General features: G+C 37.3%; 1 long non-coding RNA gene across 1 annotated transcript; it reads right to left on the reverse strand.

Annotated features, from left to right (window-relative positions):
• Positions 1-2,777: 2,777 nt before the first annotated feature.
• Positions 2,778-10,659, reverse strand: LOC137484963 (uncharacterized). The gene is made up of 3 exons (XR_011005120.1): positions 10,203-10,659; positions 7,074-7,220; positions 2,778-2,955 (listed from the first exon to the last, which is right to left on the reverse strand). It is a non-coding gene; the product is annotated as an uncharacterized lncRNA (long non-coding RNA).
• Positions 10,660-13,920: the final 3,261 nt, after the last annotated feature.

Genomic DNA, 13,920 nt, shown 5'->3' on the forward strand with positions numbered 1-13,920 from the left:
GGATCCTCCCACCATTTAAAGGGAATCCTGGTTGAATATGTAGTAGGTATTTTAAAAAGTGGTTGGTAAAAATATTCATAGTAAATGACAGTATGACAAGTGTTGACCTAACACAGGAAACAAACAAATGCAAAGGAATTGCAATTTCACCTGCAGTGCAGAATTCTTCCTATTAGGAACTAAGCACAGTTGAGAGAAATACTGCTTCTAATAACCCTCAGGAAAATGCATGAGGCAAGGAAAGGGGAAGTAAGCAAATGTAAAAAAAGGTAAAGTAAACAAATGTTAAAAAATTGGAAGTAAACAAATGCAAAAAAAATATTTGGATTTGGAGGCTGATTGAATGAGAGGTAATCTAAACCAGGAAAAGGTTATTTGAGATACTGTCAGGCAAGGAACAGAGATGTACTAGTGTTTTTTTCAGAGGAACACATTAAAAAAATAAAAGGTTCCATGAGTTTCAGGGGTGACTGCTGTGTATTAAAAAAAAAGCAAAAAATATAAAATCTCTCCAAAACAACACCAGAAGGCTATTTTTGTCCAAAAGTGTTTGTATTTAATAGACATATATCAATATAGATGTGTGAAATAAAAAACATGGTCCTTCCATAAAGCTGTATTTTAGTGCAGAAAAAAGCTTCATTTGGGTAGATTTTGATCCAAATAGGCAACTCCAAGGTCATAAGGCTAAGGCAGTTTCACATGGAAGAAACATACCTGCTGTAACAGCTGATGAGATTTTTGGGGTGGGAGTCAGAGGGACCAGAAGACAAAGTCAGATGCTACAATCTGTCTTTATTTAGCCATTAAAACTGTATCTCCTTCAGAACAAGAAAAATATTAAAATAGCAGGAAGAAAACCAGGAAATTCTTGAAATAAAGAATTAAATTCTAAAATACCACAACTCACAGTCTTGCAAGAGTTTCCATAAAAGTGAATGCTTGTCATTCTTTTAAAATGCTAACTTAAGAGAAAGCAATGAGAATAAACACCACATTAGAGATTTGTTCAGCCTTTGTTTATTGCTTGATATCTTAAATTGTGAGGTTACAGATCTAAATATTACCAACAAAAAGGTCTGAGGCAAAGTCAAAGTCTTTTAAACCTAATTAATGTCACAGCTTTCAAAGCATTGGAAGATTTCTTTGCTTAGTAAGGTTGATTAGCTTGTAGCAGAAACTCCTTCCACCCACCATCTCCCAAGATACCATGAGTTGTCTTTGTATCAAGAGTGCTTTGTGCTGCAGTTGTTCCATTAAATGCATACTTACACAACAAATAATCCCTCTCAAAAATTCAATAGATACTTGAGGACAAGTGTGGTCTTCAATTACATCATTAACTCAAAAGACATTTGTCAGCAAAAGACTAATCAAAGTTTCCTCTTCTATGTGCATGTGAGCACATACGTGTACACGTGTTATTGGGTCTTTCAAAGAATCAGAGGAGATCTGAAGCTGTTTTTATCGTATGTTTAATGACAAAAGTGAACACAAATGAGCGTGAGCTTCTATGGCCCTTTCTGGATGTTATTGCTATACTGCAGTAGGTCATTACTGGTATAAAAGATTGGCATATATTCCTTGTGAAACTCACAGCCCGTTACTTCTATCAACCACCATTCCAATTATTAGTCTATTGGTTGTGATATGCCTAGATGGCTTTGAGGAAATTCAGTCATTTGGGTAAACAGCTTCATGTGCTGCCACCCAAACTGCAGATTGGTCTTCAGTACATTTGTGGGGAAAATAGTGATAATCCCTAATGAGAGCATGCCTTTAATATTTGAACTAGGCAGTAATAAAATCAATAAAAATGAAACACATTAAAATAAATAAATAAATAAAAGTTAATGAAATTAAGGGGGCTCAAGGTGTTAGAGAATGAAGTTTAAATCAAGCCTTACTTACAAGAAGCTTTATCCTGATGACTTCTAGTTTTGCTGTAGCTGCTGCTAATTCAGTGTTAGCCTGAGCCAGTGCACAATATTTTGGTTCTCTCTCACAATACACCTTGAAAAAGACATACCACATTGGTACATTAGAGAAGAAATTGGCCTCACTTTATAACAAAAATTACAAACTACTCCCGATGAAAGACTTTAAGATAATCCCAGCAGTCTTTCATTACATATCTTTGCTTTAGACCCATTTTTCTACATAACAGTGAGTCAGGCAAAGATTTCTTTCATTACTGACTACAGCAGATTTTATGATAATCTATAGAAGGACATTTTAAGCAGAACTGAATGCAACCTTAGTGGGTCTACTCTCCAACTAGAATTAATTTTTAAGTATCACTTCAATGATTTTAGAATACAGGTGGAAATCAGACAGGCATTACACTTGAGTAAATTTCATCTACAATTGATAAGATTTTTACTGTTCAGTAATTAAATGAGCATGCTGAAATGCTAGGATGAATGGAGAAATCCTGCTGCCAGGTGCTCCTGGGAATTACAAGGGATAAGCCCTGTCTCATACGCCAGCCAGACCCAGGATGGATGTTTCAAGTGAAACATGTACATCTGGAGAATATTTCCCAACTGTTGCATCATAAATGACAGTTGAAAGCTACATCTTTTTACCACTTCCTACTAAAAGGAAATACACACATACGTACTGCCAAGAACTGAACACTTCCCACTTGATCTCTGGTGGTTGTTACATGCTCCCCAGAACACTAAGCTGAAATAAATAACTAAAATAATAAAAAATTCATTAACCAAAATTCCCCCACCAGGGCTAGTTCAAGAGCTGATATATACATGCCTCACTGAATTTTGCTATATTGATGGCCCAGGCACAGAGACCAGGTGCTGAAAAGGATTTTGTATGAACATAATTTGAGTTGAAATCTGGATCCTTCAAGTAATGTTCCTTGGCAACCTTCGGACATTGCTGAGAAATATGCTCCTTATCATAGTTGATTAAATCTTGCAAAGAGTCATCAACCTGTGAGAAGTTCCAGTGCATATAATGTTCATTTTTTTTTAAAGCAGAAGCTAAATCCTACTTTGATCTCAAAGATAAAACTAGAATCCTACACTAGGCTAATTGATTTAGAAATGTTGTTCAGTACAAGGCAAAAATATTTCCCCCAAAGCACGAAAGCATTCACTGTCACAAATACAATCTGTGATTTATGTCTTGCTTGAGAAATTAGGGGGAAATCAGATAAATATAATGAAATGTTCTCCCTTTCATTTTCTCCTGGTTTGGCATTCAATAATTCCCAATGCTGCTCAAGCTGGCTTGAGTTTGTCACCAAAGGTACACAGAAATAGCAATGCAGGGTCATATCTTCTCTCTCTAAATCCAAGCTGCAAGAAATTGAAGATGTGATCTATTTTCTTTTTCTCTGACTATCTTTTTGAACTATTTTTTACTTCTTTCATCTCAGATAGTATCTGATGTCCATTTTATATTTCCTATAAAGTGTTTTGTGTCCTTAGGCCCTTTCCCTTAATGTGGCAGGATGTTGGTTTTGGCTGGGGTAGAGTTAATTTTCTTCAGAGTGACTGGTTTGGAGCTGTGTTTTGGATTTGTGCTGAACACAGGCTTGATGGTATAGAGATGTTTTTGTTACTGCTGAGCAGAGCTTACACAGAGCCAAGGCCTTTTCTGCTTTTTGTACTGCCATGCTGGCGTGGGGACTGGGGTGCATGAGAGGCTGGGAGGAGACACAGAAGAGTTTCATATCTTAATCAGTGACACAGACGGTAGGATCAAGTTCACCCTCAGCAAATTTGCAGATGATACCAAAGTGAGTGGTGTGACTGCCAAGCCTGAGGGATGGGGTGTTACCCCGTAATGCAGGGCAGGAGATCAGGTAAGGTATCTATACAAAAAAGCTGGGGCATATTAGGGCAGTCTATTACTCCTGGGGAGTTACTGAACACAGAGGGGAACTCAGCAGCCTGTGCCATTGCAGTAGTAAGCTGCAAGCCTTTCCTGATCTAGGTTCGAATGCAAAAGCTGGAGCTAAACAAGAGAGTGAAGACTTTTTGCTAAGATTTTGAGACCCATGAACTTTTTTTCCCTCATTGCCTCTTCTTCCCCTTCAAATGGTTTTCTTATAGATAATTAGAAGAAATACCAAGAAGGCAATGACTGGTTCAGTGCTGCACTGGAGCTTTCCCTAAATAGCAAAATATTCACTCCAGTCTTGAGGTATAGGAAAACATGTAAAATTTGTCATACCAGCCTCCATCTTTTGCCAAATTTGCCTTCTTTTTATTCCTCACATCTGAAACCATAGGCCACAACAAGGGAGGAAATGGGAAAAATGGAAATATCCTATATGGAAACACTACTTAATTTCATGTTTGGAAATTGAATAATCATCAGTCCAAGCAGCTTTGTCAAGACACTTATTTTGGCTTAATAGTGGCTTAGATCAGTGACTTTACATCAGTTAGCATCAGTCTTACATGAAATCTGAGTGCCTCCACAACTTTTTGCAACAATTTAATTATCTGTTTAAAAGCGGATTATGATTTCATTGGTGCAAATTTATGTGGGAGAGTAAACCTGGGGGCATTCTGTATCATCAGCAATTGTGTATTTGGAAGATTACCATGCACTCTTTTAAAGATACATTGCCTGAGGCTGAAGTCAGTTATACTTGGTTCATCCTTATCCTTGTACCTTATACTCATCTCACAGACTCATTTCCTGTCAGGTCTTGTTTAAACCTAGTTTAATTACAGAGAAAGAAGATATTACAGTAATCAAGATGTTAATATTTGGATCAAACATTGGCAGTAACAAGCCTCTGTAAGAATTTAATACCCTTATAAAACCTGTTTCTACAATTGTTTGGGACGTTTTCCATGTACACATTTATTAGATAGGACATACACAGCTACTGTCTGTGTAAATAACAAATATTAAAAATCAATATGGATTACATTATAAATGACAAGTTGCTAATCAAGTTAAATATGTCCCTCATCTCCTGTGATGCAGATTTTATGATTTGTTCCTAATCCTCAGCTAGTGTCACTGTCACACATATATCTACACCATGATTTGTACATTTTCTGTCTTTAAAGGGGTAGGTCCTGTTTTAAAAGGCAATGGCATATGCACTTCACGTGTAAGCTGCTCTGGCTGACAACATTCAGAGCACAATAATGGCCAGCAAAACGACAGCAGTGTTTTACTCACTATTTAAAAACCTTTCCATTGTCATGCTCATGGTAAAACCCTTGTTTATTACTATACAGGTGCGCAGCCCTGCCACAGTTATGTGGAATGCAGACTGAACTCACTTTTCCTAATAAGTCAGATCTAAAGTGATTTCCATTCTTCACCTATTCTTTCTTAAGTAATACTTCACTACAAGTCAATACCTCCAAGGTATTTATTTGTTTAAGGTTGTAAACCTCAAAAAGCTCTTGTAAACTCCAATTTAAAATCTATAGACCAGGAAAGCAAAAATAATTTTTTAAAGGGTGACATATTTTAATCAATTAGGAAGAGTCTTCAAAATTACTTAGCTGAAGATGTATTCTCATTTGCTGGGCTTTTTTTGGTAACAAAAAATGAGAGAAGATTAGTGTTTAGAAACTATCGTTAGCCTTATGAAACAGTTTTAGATTAATGTAGCACAAAATGACACTTTCATTTCCAATGAAAACATTTCAGAAGTGCAATAAAGCAATGAACAGTGGAGTACAGTAATCGTTAGTGTCAGGCGCTGAACTTCATCCCTGAAACAAAGTGGCCCAAAGATGTGATTATCTTACAATAATCACTCTATGTGTTTCACCTAGCTGCTTAATGAAGTAGTTAAAATTGTGTTAAGGGTGTATTTTGAACATCCAAATTTATCAGAAGCATATGAAACCAATAAAGGAAAAGCATCATATGAAAAGTGTTTGGTAGGATGTTGAGTTGTTGGATCCCATTTGTACAAGTTTAATTAATTGTATGATTTGGACTTGAAACTTCACAGCCATTTTTAAGATCTATGTGAGATATGGGTCAGCAAAAGGCTGAAGTCTGAAGTTAGCATAATCCAAAGAAATATAAAGGTCCTCATCATGTCTTTATTTATCTCAGTATCAAAAATTACTTTTCTCTCCGTAAAATTAGGATTAGACACAAGGTTTTTGAAAAGGTATAAAATATCGTCTGTGGTAAGTATTTAAGAAACAAAATAGGAGAAAATGAGAGGACATTTTGAATGTTTAGACAGGACAGTCTTCCCTGATGGTCAATATCTGGAAACTACAAAATCCTTGGAAACCTCAAGTTTCCATATCTCAAAATCAGGCAGTAACAAGTATTACAAGTCAATTAAGAACTCCTTTCTGCACTACTGGTCAATGACACAGCATACATAAGATTTTGTAGCAAAATGCCAGACTTGAATGAGCCTTCCAGACTCTAAAGGCAGAGGAACTTCCTTTACTGGTGGTACTCCATACTGCTGGTACTTTATTTCAAAAGCCATGCTTGCAACTGTAGAAGGAAATTTTAGACTCCTGATGAAATTATGCATTTCTATTCATTCTGTGGGGAACAGTAAAGCATGTGATCCTCTGCATTTCCAACAAAGATGTTGATAACTAATGCTAACAAGCTGAACTGAGAGCAAAAAGAAGGAGAGTCAACACTGAAGACATATATTGTCAGGAATGCTATTATAATCTTAAGATTCAAGGTTTATCCCTTGTAAAATGGTGGAATGAATTGTATCAATTGAGTTGTTCAATTTACCTAGAGCCTCAAAGCCTTTAGAAATCTGAAGTGTTAAGATATGACTCTTTGACCTTTACTGTATTACAAATACATCTCGAGATCCACATCCATTAAACGCTTGAATGAGTTCAGTATTTATTGTTCTTTCATCGCATTAGAACAGCTAAAAGGTTAGGAAAAGGCATAATGTAAAGAAAGGTCAAGTGGTAATCATGGTGTGAAATGCTGTTACACATGTAAGTATAATAATTCTTTAGACTTTATGCTCCCTGGAGAGGAAGTTGTTCAAAACTGTTCACCTAAAAAGGTTTATTTTGTATTAAATATAGCTCAACATCAGTAAATAGGAGACTTAGACTGACCTTTAGCTCCTCTGCATCCGCTATGGCCTTTTCTTGTCTCAGTTTCCCAGTCTGAAACCCTATCTTAGCAATCAAAGCTTCAGTATCTTGATTTTTCAATTGCAGTTCTGCCTCTTGAGTAGCAAGTTTGGATTTTAGATCTTCTACCTACAGGGCAAAAGGTAATGCATTATTCAGAACATTCGGCATGGTTCTGAGATCCAAAAGCTGAACTGAAAACAAAATTTCTGTTTGGTGGGTCTCTAACAAGCAGCAGTCTTTTCATTTTTTTATCTCTTTTTTTCTGTTTGTACCTGACAGAATTTTGTGGACATAGGTAATTTAATAATGGCAGCCTAAGTGCACCCACCACAGACCCCACAGCTTGCCTGAGATGCGCAGATGTCTGTCCTGCTGCTGAGGTTGGGGCTGCAGTCAGGTGTCTCAGGGGTGCAAAAGAGGCGCAGCTGCTGCACGCAGCAAAGGTGTCAACATAAAGGCAGAAGGGTGCCATGAAAAATGCTTGGTATTCACTCTGAGCAGATAATTCCAGCAGAGCTTTGCTGAAAGGTTGAGACACACTCAGACACTGCTGAACAAAAACTACCTGTTATTGTGCTGAAATAACAATTCATTGCCTGCCAGTTGAGAAACTCATATAAACTCATATAAAAATATCCAGCAACAATATATTTGCACATATAAAGAAGGTTTTTTCAAATGACTGTGAGTTCAGCATGGTTTGGGTTTTTTTTTTTTTTTTTCTGCTAAGCTACCAATCATTTTGCCTGAGAGCTAATCAAGGTATATTTTAACCAGAGAGTTCTTGGTAATCTGATCTGGATAGGGTTGATAAGACAAAGTGGAAGACAAATATTAGAGGGTTTAAACTTTAATCACATGGAAGGACTTGACAGCTCTCCTGATTTGGTGGGCTCCTGAAATCTTACAAAATGGACCGAATTTACCTTTTCAAAATTTGACCATTTGATTTGACAAAGCTGCAATACTGAGTTTTAACAGATGACCGTGGAGATCCCAAATCTCTCCACTCATTTTATCTTTCAATTTGTTTGAGCTGACTTTATGTCTTTTTCTTTAAGCAAAGTACTACACAGTGTTTCATTTGATATTCTTCTGTAAAGCTCCAGAGTGCAGGGCAAGAATGGCTCTATGTTCAAGTGCCTGGCTAGATAGTGCCTGGAGCTGTGGGTCTGTCAGCCAGCACAGCATGCAGCATATGAAATTGTCCAATTACCATTTGGTCCTCATCAAATTAAAAATCAGAGAAACAAGAGCATTTTAATAATTTACTAGCAGTGGCTACTTTATTAAAAACAGACTTTTAAAACTCGACCACGCTTTTCTGTTGACTGTTTTTTGGAAGGTCTTCAGCTGACAAAATGGGAATAAGCCCGCCAGCTCCCATTATTAACCTCATGCAGCAGCATCAAGATGCAATGTTATGCAAAGGCTGCAGCTGAGCATTTCATTTGCATAAAAGCACACAGAATATTAGTTTTTAATAAAGGAATCACTGGATTACGGTTTGTCTTCAGAATTTGCAAAGGGGATTAGGGAATGTGTGGGGGTGAGATGGGGTAAAGGTTTCCAAGCAGTTTCCCCTCCTTTCTGTCTTCATGGGCTGGTCAACCACCAATGAACTGTAAACAGAAGCACTGACTGGGGCTAAGTGGCACTAGCCTCACAAGCTGTCATGAAGTGACGACACCTCATGGAAAGGCTTCACACATGTTCCTCCTGCTCTCATTACCCCTCAGCTGGTCACTGGCCATGCACAAAATCCACATGTATGGAGCTGCCTCTTCTTTCTCCCTGGGTTCAGCTTTTACTGTGGCACTTGCTTCCTTCCCACCATTTTACAGTAGCCCCACTACACACCCCTCCCTCCAGACTTTGTCCTTGCTTAAATGGATTGTCCCCTCTCTCCAAAGGCAGCTAAAGAGCTCAAAGAGATTCTATTAAAAAATTTAAAAAATAAAATAACAATTTAAAAAAATATATAAATCCCAGTTTCAAAAATCAAGTGGTGTCACCGAAACAAAAAAATGCCACTCCACAAGTAATCAGTCTAATGAAAAGGTAATGAGGATTTGCAATAAAACAAAGATTATTTATAAAGAATGAAAGAAAAGGTTGTGACTTTCACAGTTTACCTGGAAAGCTGCTGCCTTCCTTCTTTCTGAACAAAGCTTCTGCATGCCATTTACCAAGTGTTCCATATGTCATGACAGCCTCTTGTTTATTTTTTGTCTAGGAGGACATTATAAAGCACGATTTGCTCCAGAAAACTATTTGGAGTGGTGTAATTGTACTGCCTCTTGTTGTGATTCTACTTGACACTCAGGACACTCACACTGGTGTGGGCAGAAGCCATAAAATCCCCATTAACCATGGAGTTCTGGATGAGTGGCTGCACATACCCAATGAAAAAGAACAAATGGAAACACAGGAACAAAGACATACTTCCAAAATTAAGTATATCTATATAAGCTAAGTATGTCCATGTACATTTCTAAGGATGGCTTATTCACAAAACTCTTCTCCAATCTACCCTATTTATAATGCTGTCAGCATGTAAAAAACATTAAAGCAAAATGAGCCTTCCCCAACTGTTTTGCATATCAATTAATTAATTTTGCACTGGCATTCAAGTCTTCATCACCACAGAAGCTCAGTACTTCAACATACTTTATTATTTTTTAATAAACACTCCTAAAAACTAGGAAAAGAGATTAAACCAGTTCACTATACTGCTACATGCAGAGTTAATATAGTATGGATTTTCTACTTCACCTCTGGAACTCCTGTTGAAGAGAAATCCTCCATAGGTTAAAGAAATACAGTAGAGTGGCTAATCACACTGGTCCTTACACACTTCATATATCATCAAATTCCTGTTTGGAGTGAAGTGCATTTTTGCCATCGACTTCAGTTTGAACAGAACTGGACACCACAATTTATATTTATAAAGTTGTACCACCCCTGCTTACCTGTGCTTCTGAAAGATAGACTAACAAACTGTAACGAGGGCAGGATTTAGACCACTGTGGAGTTCTCCCCCTAAAGCAGAGCCTCTAGATACCATAACATGTCAGAAAATCAGCAACATTTCTGTGCTAAAATTACCTTTTATCACCTTAAAGGGGTATTAAGCAGAAAGGTAGCTATGACTTCATGGAGTTCAGATTCACTCCCAGCTGTGACAGTGGAGGCTCTTCCCTATGTGCCAGCCAGGCATCCAACCACCAACTACAACTCCAGCTGCAAGGAAATCTCAGCACACTGCAGAAGGGACCCCAGAGCACTATTGTGGCCCTGTGGTGTGTCCCACACAGCACCACGTGGGGTTTCTCTCTCATCGCAGAGACCAAAATCCAGCTGGAGGCCAGAAACTTCTCTTCACATACTACATAAAAATCAAAACAGGCCAGGCATATTTAAAACAGCTCCAGATGGTCATTAAGTCATCTGTTTCTGAGGAAAATGAAGAGATAAAATGCTTGTCTTTATTAATCTCTGACAGCAAGAAGAGGGGTTCAGGATCAAAGTTCAAAGGTCCATTTTCTAAACTGAACTAGCAAATACAAGATATCACCCCAGTCCTTTGAATTAGAGTATACTTTCCGAGGGTAAACAAGAAATAGGAAATCTCCAGAATTAATTTTTGTTAATTTCAAAGGACCCTATCCACATATACTAATAGAACAAATTAATATACATGTCTAAGCAAGAGTACTGTATGCAAAATTAAAAGGGAAATACTAAGAAAACCCATTTAACTCCATCACTGTAACTGACTTTCATTTTGTCCTCTATGACTTCTAGCACACTTAAACTTTATCATTTGTGGAGTCACATCTCCCTCATTTTAATGATTATTTATTGCATTCTCTACAAGACAAACCCAGTTCAATTAATCAAGGGAAGCCTAAAAATCAATTAATATGAATTAAATGAGCTACACCAATTCTTAGGAAAGTCACACATAATTTACCAAAGCATTGTCAATAATGCTTAGGGAACTTTGGGAAAATTGCTCATGAGTGGCTGTTGATGCAGTCAAATGTTTTAAGCCTACATCATTAATATTACAATCAGGTTGATGCAGAAAGGCTTGCCATTTTTCTCAGTAAGAAAACTCATTATTTTCTTGTGCCTTTTCAGAGCTAGTTTAGAAGAATACTTATTTCACCTATAAGCAGAAAAACAGAAATTAAAGCAAGAACTAAATAAAGAATGATTTGCATTTAGGGAAGGCAGAGGCAAATTGCTTTACAAATAGGAAAAACCAGAACATCATTAGCTGAAGCAAAGTAGCACAAATTCATCTGTTAAAAAATTGTTTGTAAAAGCAGGGCTAGTCAGCAGGAATAGATATTTTATGCAGATTTGAGCAGCATTTAGCTTTCAACTGAAAAGTGTTTCACCCTTTTCTCCTTTTTTCATTGTTTGCGACACATACGCACCCCGCAGTAGAGCTCTTCCCAGTGAAAGACAACCTCCTTACACATGATCCTTATGAGAGGTCTCTACTCAGCAGCCCTGAAAAGCCCTCTAACAACAGTTTCATTTGTAAATCAGTGAGGGACGGAGTGGGTTCCGGTAGAGCTGGAAGTGGCCCGAGACAACTTGTCTCAATGGGGTAAAATAACTATTGTTATCGAGCTTAACAAAATGGCACAGCATGGGAGACACGCCGAGCCAGAGAGCAGCTGGTTGTAATTCACACTGGTTTTCAGAAAACACTAATCGTTCCCGAACAGACCTCTTTGAGGATTGGTCTTCCCTGCATTTTCAATTTGTCACTTTCTCTTATGATAAGGTCAGCGGTGACAGCACTTCCTGACATTAACAGCTGTGGCTTTTAAAAGGGTCATTGTGGAACTACTAATTGCAGTAATTTCATTAGCATAAATTATTTATTCTGCCATTCATTTATCTCCAGGATTTTTTTTTTAATACTACATTGTATTTTTCAATATATGCCCATTCAGGGTTGTAGCCAAAGGAAATTATTATTGCTAATTTAGCCTTCTTTATGGGGAAAAAAAAAAGCAAACAAAAAAGAGTTGATACAGTAACAAAATCTGATTTAACAGCAGTTCACTAGAAAACATAAAGTAGCTTGAAGCCAAAAATGAAGATTAGGCTGGTACAAATCAAAACTATTCATCAGTGCTAAAGACAACTGAGCATTAAACCTATATACATTTTGAAAGAAAATATGAGGGTGAAGTAGGTTCATTCTTATAGAATCTCTCTACTCTAGGCCTTGGCTGATTGACTTTAAACATAAAAAAAGAACCCCAAGACAAGTTATGAGTAGTTTATACAGGAATTTTGCCTGCATCCTCCCTCTACCTTTTCTCAGGATGTAAAATAGTCATTACTATCAAACATATAAATCTTAACTCTTTGCAGTTAGGTTGAGCTAGCTGAAACATGCCAAGTAAAGAACAAAAAAGACCAATATCACTGAAAATTAACACATGTTGCAGGCAATTATCAGAACTGAGAAAAAAAAGCCAAGTCAATATTTGCTAGGAAAAGGTAACTGGGAAGCGTGGGTGGAGAGGGTGGAGTTTCAGAGGCAAGGAGAGAAAGCAAAATACTACTCCAAGCGGCTTCTTTGCCACACTGAACATTGTAAAGTACTTTGGAGTATGAAGAACTAACAGCATAATGAATTTATCCTTGGTATGGTTAATAGTGAGTGTTGTTTGGTGCTAAGCAGCAGAAAAGCAGCATAAAAGACAGCAACAATAAAATACTCAAAGATCATAGAGGTGTACACGGTTGTTATTTTCAAAGAGGTGAATTAAAGAATCCTGATCCTTTTATTCTGCACTGAGTGATATGTGACACCAGATGAAAGTAAGAAAGGGGGGTGCCTGTCATGCTGAATTTGGACACAAAATTTTAAAATACTGTAGGTCATGTCTTATATCAAATGAGGTATAAAAACACCTTTGTAAGTTCATGAAGCTCAGTACATGGATTTCAGAATTGCTACACCCTGTTCTTTTCTTGTGCTCTTTTAAAATGAAGCTTAGCAATTTCAGTACTGAAACAGAAGAGGGCTCTTTTCCTCTCCTCTCCCCCAAGAAATCAAAGACATCAGAAATGGTTAAATTTCTGATACTTTCCATTTCCCCTCGAATACCTCTGAACTCACTGTTTCTTTTCCTTAACCCACACACTGGCCCATGCCCTTCCAGGTGAAAAGGGTCTTGCAATGCCCGCTTTCAACAGGCACCACGATTAGGGGGGATCGCTGTTCTTTCTGTTCAGACACTTTCACACAGGGTAAAAAGGATGTTCATAGCAGCATGTTCAAGCATGTTCTTCACAGAACATACTGACCGTGCAGCTCACCATCTCCCTGCTAAGCTCAACCAAACCACTTCTTTCCCTGGATAAACTGTTTCTTCCAGAAGGGTGATTGTTTTTTGAAAACAGAGGGGAAAAAAACCCCACAAACTATATCTCCTGAAACTTCCTTCTCAGTTCCCATAATCACTGGGAGTTTTTTATGGTTTTCCTTCACCATTTAAACTAGAAATTGTCCATTTTTAATTAAAGCAATATAAATATGATGCCATATTTGTATTGAACTTTTAAGAGAAAAAAACCCATTAGCTTAACTTCAAGATACCCTAACTAAAATTAATCTGTAATATTGTTATACAGCATTAAACAAAAATCCTTTATCAACTACTATCACTCAATTTTTTTGAAAGTGTGAAAAAGACAATTAGGAGCTAAGTGTCAATTATGCCAAAATAATCACTCAGTAACAGACCTCACACTCCTGATCAATGATAAGGAACAACACGAGCCAGAC

This window comes from Anomalospiza imberbis, chromosome 1, assembly GCF_031753505.1.
Source record: "Anomalospiza imberbis isolate Cuckoo-Finch-1a 21T00152 chromosome 1, ASM3175350v1, whole genome shotgun sequence".
NCBI classification, from domain to species: domain Eukaryota; kingdom Metazoa; phylum Chordata; class Aves; order Passeriformes; family Viduidae; genus Anomalospiza; species Anomalospiza imberbis.